This window comes from Salvia splendens, chromosome 16, assembly GCF_004379255.2.
Source record: "Salvia splendens isolate huo1 chromosome 16, SspV2, whole genome shotgun sequence".
Lineage (NCBI taxonomy): Eukaryota > Viridiplantae > Streptophyta > Magnoliopsida > Lamiales > Lamiaceae > Salvia > Salvia splendens.
In genome coordinates, this window is record NC_056047.1 from 2,442,943 (window position 1) to 2,451,829 (window position 8,887).

Below are 8,887 nucleotides of genomic sequence, written 5' to 3' on the forward strand. Positions count from 1 at the left end.
TCAATTTTTTTTAAATAAGAAAAATCGAAAATGCCAGCGGCTTTGCCGTTGGTCAATCCCGTGCCGCCACGTCAGCCTGCTCAGCGGCACGGACGTGCTCGATGCATCGAGCAGCGCCGTGCCAGCGGCAAGAGCACATCATCGGCAAGCAGCGGTGAGCCGCGCCAGCGGCACGGACGCCGTCCTTTCGGGAGAGCACCGCTACTGATGCTCTAATTAATAGTATAAGATTATCTGGTCAAATTAATGTAAGATTAATTAATGAAGTGTTTTAATATGAAGGCTATTAAAGGATATCCGTATTTTGAAATGCATTAATTACAATTACGACGACTACGTTATAAAAGTAATAATATGATTAGAAAAAAAGGACTTGTACATTATTATTTATTAATGGTTTGAGGGCAAAATGGTCATCAAAGTTATTTCATATAGGAGTAGTAAACTAGTAATAATTTTTCATTGTGCAGATTTCTAAAACGTGATTTTTTCTACTTTCGGAAACTTAAAAATTGAAAACCTTATTTTTCAAAGAATAAATATAAAATCCACTCTCATATTTAAAGAATTGACGGATCAAACGGTAGTGCGGGGGATCATAATAATACCTCCATTAGTATAACATAAATACCAAAAAACTAAAAAAACTAAAAACACTATTTGTACCTGTATAAAGCGCGGGTGCTAAAATATTTATTTAAATGTATATTTATCTATTTTTCTTTCAATTTGTGTAAGTGGAAAGAAGACGTTGACGCAGTTCAATTTGTAGATTTTCCTTTCCACTTTGCATATTTAAAAGTTACAGGAGTAATAAAGTTGGGAGAAAAGAGTGCAACCTTAATAACTTTATTATTTGGCAGTATCTCCATAGAATTATTAAAAAGGATACAAATTCATCTTTAAAAAAAGAAAAACGTGAAGCTTGGGAATCCTTCTTCGTCGTCGACAGTACAGTCGAAAGATGAAAAGAAATAGACAATCGAAGAGAATAAAGTAAATTAAACTCATAAATGGTGGAGTGAGGTAAATTGAAAATAGGTGAGCCAACTACTAATTTTGACTATATATATGCCATTTCACGCTATTACTAGTATATGAGCGTGTTATATTGCTAACTCCCTCTTAAATTGCTAACTACAATTAATTTATAGACATTGAATTATTAAATCAAGGCACAAGATTATTCATCCACGAATATCAATACGATACAAAATAATTCACTTTTAAAAAATATCTCAAAAATTTAAATGATTATAACGATCTCAATTTATATTATTTTTTACACAAAATATATCAAATTAAAGATAATTTTATAAGAATTCTAACGAGATCTCACTTGCATATGTTCTGACGTCAAATTTTGATAATATTTTCGTAAATTTTCATATATTTCGTCAACAGTTTTATGTCAATATAACTAACAAAATATGTCAACTTAATACATATAAAATGTCATTATGAAACTGTGTTGACATATTCAAAGCATAGTGTTCATATGTTTAATTCATTGTGTTTGACATTTTGATCTAAAACCATAAATTTTTAGAATTTTTAGTATTAAAATATAAAAAACGAATTTACATGTGGCAATTTATAAACCATTAGATCTTTAAAATTTTATGATTTTAAATTAGTTGTAGTTAGCAATTAAGGGGTGAATTAGCAATTGATCACACCCCCTACTAGTATAAGTTTGGATAAAACTCCTCGTTGTAAGATATGGCTAGATTTTCGGACATGTGATAACAAATACCAAGTCACACTTTTACTTTTTTATGCGTATTTTTAACCCAAATCACATATAAAACTTTGTTCATTACATAACTATATAGTAGTGCAACATTTTTTATAACAAATGGTCCCGTGATGGCATATTCGTGGTTGGATCCAAATCAGTATCCTATCTCCAAATATTCATTTTTTAATTTTTATAAAAGTACTTGCATTGAAAGGTGGTATTTATTCTCTGGCTATTATAATCTCCCTGCGTATGTTCAAAAGCGAATTGGCCGAAGCTTAATCAAATGCAGAGTAGGTTAAAATTATTAAATTGTTACGAGTTATTGTACAATAATCTATTTCATATTAGTACTATACATGAAACTTAAAATTCGAAAATATTAGTGATGATTGGCGAATTTTTGATGGTAATAAATGCAGGTAATAAATATAGATCACGACACAGAAAGTTACGTGGTTCGATTTACTGAGGTAAATCTACGTCCACGGGAAGAAAGGAGGGCAAATTTGTATTGCTTGATCTGGATTACAGCTTACAATACTGACTTGCTATATGAGATTCGATATCTAGAGAGCTTAACCCCTGTCTATCTGATCTAGGTTCTATTTATACATTTGAACCAAGATCGTGGCTTGCAGGTTGACAACTGCTTCATACCACTAGATAGATCGTGGGTGTAGTGGAGGTCGTGGAGGTCCTGCATGGGTCCACTATCTCCTTGTTCGGTCGAATACTGAGACCGAACTGCTGAACTTTGCCGATCAGCTTTTGCCGATCTGAGAGTAGAGCTTGATTGGTTCTTTTGCCGATCTGAGAGTAGAGCTTGATTGGTTGGCTTTTACCGAGCTGTAGGCTGCGACCGAACTCTTTGGTTGTGCCGAACCGAACTGAACTCTTTGGTCGTGTCGAACTGATACTCTTTCTTGGGTTTTGGGCTAATGGGCCGTCACTGCTATTGGGCTCGCCATTAGGGTTTAGTTGTTTAGTTCGTACCCCATCACTACCCCCCCGAAAAGCGAAGTGAATCACTTCGGCATTTTGGATGAGTGTAAGGGGGAGGCTGACGTCAGGGGACGTGCCATGCGCGTGTCTGCATTAAATGCGATAGCAAATCCGGCCGTTGAATCCAGAAAAAGGGGGATTTGAAACGGCGCTACGGATTTGAATGCCTCTGTGAATCTGATAAATATTACCATTTTCCATCATTGGAACACTTTTGCTATTGTTTCTTCTGCATTCTCTCTCTTTTGCGCAAAATTTCCTTCCGCTCCTTCAAGAATTTCTTCAGAACTTCTTCAGACTTTCAAAGAGTAAGAATCATGTCTTCTTCTTCTTCTTCTGAGTCAGGTAGCGGTAGGAAAGGGGGTAAGGGATCTTCTAGCCGGAAAGAGTCCGGGGAGAAGACCGTAGAATACTTTCACAGCATCTTGAGTAAGGACACTGTGATATCCCTACACGGAAAATATCTTCTTCCCGGGGGGAAGGTGGTGATTCCCGACGACGATCATAGGGCTAACTCGCCGCCGGAGGGTTATGCCACCGTTTACGAAGCCTGCTTAGAATGCGGGCTTCGTTTCCCTCTTCCCCCACCTTTTGTAGAGCTTCTTGATTTTTTCCAACTCCCTTTAGGTCAGGTGACTCCGAATTCTTGGAGGCACTTATCGGCCTTTGCTGCCGAACTGCGTAGGCTAGATAAGGATCTGTCTCTGAGGGCAATCCTTAATTTCTTCCAGTTTAAGAGGAAGGGATCTTGGTTTTACTTGATCCCTTTACAGCCCTTTAGAGCCTTTTGTAAAACCAAATGGCCGAAATGGCAAAATCGTTTCTTTTTTTATAATAGGACTTCGGCTTCGGACTTTTCCTGGAGAGGGCCGAAGTCCGTTATTCCTCATCCTCGGGTAGAACCGTTGGACGAGCTCGAGGCCGAGCTCAATAAGATTCCCATGATTAGGAAGCAGTACTTGGAGTCTGAGCTCGTCAAGGGCGACTTCGTGTTCGACTCCTCGTCTTCGGACGACGAGACTGAGGGTGAGGATTTCTTTTTTATGCATTACTGCCTTGACGACGAAAACTAACCTTGTTTTCTTGCTTTTTGGCAGTGAACTTGCTAAACAAGCTCGGTCGCAAATCCTCCGAATCTAAGGAACCGGAGAGGCCGAAAACCACCAGCTCGGCGTCTGATGCCGAGAAGAATCCGAAGAGGCAAAAGACCTCTTCGGATCCAAAGAAGCCGGAGTCGACTTCGGCAAAGGGGAAGGCGAAGCTTCAGAAGCCCCCAAGAGCGCCAGAGAAAGACGTGGTCTTGGCGCCTCCTTCGGAACATATCTGTGAGCCCTTTTTATGGCCCACGGACTTCGCCGAGGTGAATTCTCTTCTTGATTTTCTGGCCTTGCTTTTTTCCTGTATTTTTTGTGGCCCCTCGGTTGACTTTTTCCTTTTTCCATTTTCAGAGGAACGATATGCTCAGCAAGCTCGTCGCAATTGAACTCTCTAAAGCGTCCAGCGACTATGCTGAGATGCAGAGGAAGTTGACTGCTGCTCGTCACCAGGCCGAACAGGCTAGGGCAGACTTTGAGAAGGCAAGGGCTGCTAGGATCTCGGCTCAGGATGAGGCACAGCGGGCAAAAAACGAGCTCATTATCCAGAGAGAGCAGTCGAAACAGAGGGAGGCTGCTGCCGTGGTTGCCCAAGGGGAGGCTCTCCGTGCTTTCGCGGAGAAACTCTTTTTGAGCAATCAATTTTCGGCCTTTGTCGGTGATCTGCTGAAACTGATGACCGATAATGCTGAGCAGGGACCCGAAGTCGTCCTGCCGCTGTATGGCCGAGAAATTGCAGCTCGTCTCCAGAGTCTGCCGCTCCTTGACGAGCTCGCGTCTTCCTCGGTCCTGCTTTCTGCTGACCGAGTCCGTAATTGCCGAGCTGACCGGGACGAGAACATGGAGGCCATCTTTGCCTCCTTGGGACCTGTTTCACCCGCTCCAATTTTCCAAGGAGAGGGTGAGCAGGAAAACGAGGCCGGCAAGGAGACCGAGCAGCCGGATCGGCAGACCGGCGACGGGCAGGCCGAGCAGGAGGTGCAGCAGATCGGCTATGGGGGCGCCGAGCAGGCTGGGGGGAGTAGGGAGGCTGAGGCTGAAGCCGAGGTGGACAAGGAGGGAGAAGCTGAAACCCGGAGGGGAGCCGGAGATGAAACTGGCGGAGTATGATTTCATCTCCCTTCTCTTAGTTTAGTTTCTTTCTTCCTTCTTGTAAAATGGCCTTGAAGCCCTCCTTGTGTAAAAAAAAAAAATTTTTTTTCTTATGAATGAAAAAATTTTCTTTCTACACTCGTGTCTTCGTATGGCTTTTCTTGATCTCTTTTACTCCTGTTGTGGTTTACTGCCTGCTCGGTAAGCTGAAATGCCGAACTGACCTAGCTGCTTTGTATTCTTTAACTCTAAGGAGCTGGAGGTACCTCACTGGAAGCGGCTATACTCTTCGGCTTTAAACGAAGCTGAGAAAAAAGCCATAGAGGACCAGATGAAGTATGACGAACTCTTGGCTCGTTCAGTGGAGCTGGAGTCCGACAATAAGGACTTAGAGTCCATAAGGAAGGATCTGGAGGCCGAGCTGGATATTGTCGTCGCTGAGAGGACTGCATATGAGGATTTCATCTGCGGACGCGGGGGAATGAGCATATCTGAAGTTCAGAATCAAGTTGATGAACTGTGGGAGGAGCTTCATGTACTCCGGAGGAACAATGCGCTGGAGAGCTCGGCTTGCCAACAAGTTGTGAAATCATTGCGGCGCTGGGCTTCTCGGTACGACATCATTCTTTCCCGGCGTCCTTCAATCGAGAGATTCCTTAGGCATTTCCCGCCAACAGATGCTCACACTCCAGCTCAAACCTCTGATCCACTTGCTCAAAATCCTACTCCAAATCAGCAACGAACTCAGGAGCAACCGGAAACGTCAAGACGAGAACGGACTCAGGAGCAACCGGAAACGTCAAGACAAGGACGGACTGAAGTTCGTAGAGGAGCTGTGATTATGAGTGAGCAAGATCAACAAATGCTTCGTGAAGAGACTCTTCGCCGCCGAGGTGCCAGAACTTCCCGGACTCAGGGAAGAGGCGGTAGGTCGATCAGAGCATCTCGTCGACCTGCTTATTCTTCAGCTGCCCGGAACGCCCGAACTCGGCTTCACGAGGATTTTTTGAATAGGTGGCTCAACTTTAGCAACCGTGGACAGTAGAATAGTCCTTTGTAATAGCGTAACGCCTTCTCGTAGGGCAGCGGAGTTGTATGCCGAACAAGACTTAATAAATGAAATTTTTTTCATTTCGCTTCTATCACTGCGTACTTACAGTTCAGCGATTTTATTTCGCTTCTATCACTGCGTACTTACAGTTCAGCGATTTTTTATTTCATTTATTGTACTCGTCCTCGGTCTTATGAAGTAAACTTCTTTGACCGGACTCGTCCTCGGTCTTATGAAGTAAACTTCTTTGACCGGACTCGTCTTTGGTCTTATGAAGTGAACTTCTTTGACCGGACTCGTCCTTGGTCTTATGAAGTAAACTTCCTTGACCGGACTTAGTCCTCGGTCTTATGAAATAAACTTCTTTGACCGGACTTGGTTTGTGTCCTAATTTGGCGAGTTTTATCGCTTGGATCGGACTTTCCCTTTGTTAACCGAAGTGGTCTTATGAAGTAAAATCTTCTTTGACCGGACTTGGTTTGTGTCCTAATTTGGCGAGTTTTATCGCTCGGATCGGACTTTCCCTTTGTCCTAATTTGGCGAGTTTTATCGCTCGGATCGGACTTTCCCTTTATCCTAATTTGGCGAGTTTTATCGCTCGGATCGGACTTTCCCTTTTTGCAGTTCGTTTCAGACGAACTGCTTGTTTCTTAAGCTGAATTGTGGAGTCTTGTATCTTCCTGAGAAGCTTGGACTCACAATTGTCTTTAATACATGTTCTAAAAAGGGGATCAGCCTTTAAAGAACAAGATACCTCAGTAACATTTGTAAGAGACGACACGCACATAGAGAGACAACGCACATAAAGACAAATAAAAAAGACGAAAAAGGTTTTAAACTTTTATAAAACGACAAGCATGAAAAACAAGTAAAAAACAAAGAAAGCACATACCCCTAGGACCGAACTAGACACAAGACTGACTGACCGGACTGTCTCTTACAAATGGAACTTCTTGAGGTTGGAAATGTGCCATGTTCGGGGTACTTGTTCTCCTGACATGTGAGTCAATTTATAAGACCCTTTGCCGAGGACTTCTGACACCCGATATGGACCTTCCCATGTGGGTTCGAGTTTGCCCAGCTTTTCTGCTCGGCTTACTTCATTGTTTCTCAAGACAAGATCTCCCACTTGAAATTGCAGCTTTTTCACCCTTTTGTTATAATACCGGGCTACTTGCTCCTTGTACTTGGCTGCTTTTATGCAGGCCAATTCTCTTCTTTCTTCGGCAAGATCTAGTTCGGCTCTCAGTCCGTCCTCATTCAGTTCTGCTGAGAAATTAAGAGTTCGGGGACTGGGTATGCCGATCTCAACCGGAATCACGGCTTCAGTGCCGTACACCAGACTGTACGAAGTTTCACCGTTTGAGGTTTTTGGTGTAGTTCGGTAAGACCATAGGACTTGAGGAAGATTTTCTACCCATTGTCCTTTGGCTTGTTCTAACCGAGCTTTTAAACCTTTCACCAGAATACGGTTTGTTACTTCCGTTTGTCCGTTTGCTTGTGGGTGAGAGACCGAAGTGAACCGCTGTTGAATATTCATCTCTTGGCACCAATTCTTGAATGTCTTGTCGGTGAACTGAGTCCCATTATCCGAAATGAGGATATGGGGTATGCCAAATCGGCAAACTATGTTCTTCCAGACAAAATCCAATGCCTTCGAGCTCGTTATCGTAGCTAATGGTTCAGCCTCCACCCACTTCGTGAAGTAATCCACGGCAACGATAAGGAATTTCATTTGCCGAGGAGCTTGTGGTAGTGGTCCTACTATGTCTATGCCCCATTGCATAAAAGGCCAAGGGCTTTGCATAGCACATAGATCGGTCTGCGGCATCCTTGGGATATTTGCATGGATTTGGCACTTCGTACATGTCTTGACGAGCTGCACTGCTTCTTGTACCAAAGTTGGCCAATAATATCCCCATCTCAGAACTTTTTTAGCTAAAGCTCTAGCTCCGATGTGGCTACCGCAAGATCCTTCATGAACTTCTCTAAGGATGTAGTCCGTCTCTTCTGGTCCTACACATCGCAATAACGGTTGAAGGTGGGACTTTCTGTATAGGACTCCTTCATGAAGTTCATACCGAAGTGCTCGGCATGTGATTTTCCGAGCTTCTCTCTTATCCTCGGGCAGTTGTCCTTGATCTAGATACTGTAAGATCGGCGTCATCCAGTTCGGCGAGCTGGTTACTGAATGTACCTCAGCTTCATCAATGCTTCGGTGTAGTAATTCCTCCACCTTTGAGCTCGGATATGAGGCCAACTTACTTAAAGTATCTGCTCGGCTGTTTTCCGCTCTGGGAATGCGGATTGTCCGAAAATAAGAGAAACTTCGGCTAATGCTTTGCGCTTTGTCCAAGTATTTTTTCATCCTCTCATCTCGGGCTTCACTTGTACCCAGCATGTGATTCACTATGACTTGTGAATCACAATGGATTTTGAGAGATTTGACAAATAGACTTTGCGCTAATTGAAGTCCGGCAAGGAGGGCTTCGTATTCGGCTTCGTTATTAGTAGTTGGGAATAAGAACCGAAGTGAATAAGTTACCTCGTGTCCGTCGGGAGCGATAAGTAGAATACCAGCTCCACTTCCCGTCTTATTCGAAGCTCCATCTACGAATCCACTCCAGCAGTCCGGCGGCTCTACTTCGGATTCCTGGGGCTGTGTTAGTTCGTCATTGGCAGGATTTTTCTGTTCGGCAATAACAGGGATTGCTTGATCGAACTTTGCCTCTGCAAGAAAATCTGCCAAGGCTTGTCCCTTGATGGCTTTCCGAGGTAGATATTCTATTGAGTGTTCTCCCAGCTCTATGGCCCACTTGGCAATTCTGCCTGATGCTTCAGGCTTAGTCAAAACTTGCCGAAGTGGAAGATCGGTTAAGACGCATACCTTGTGAGCATAGAAAT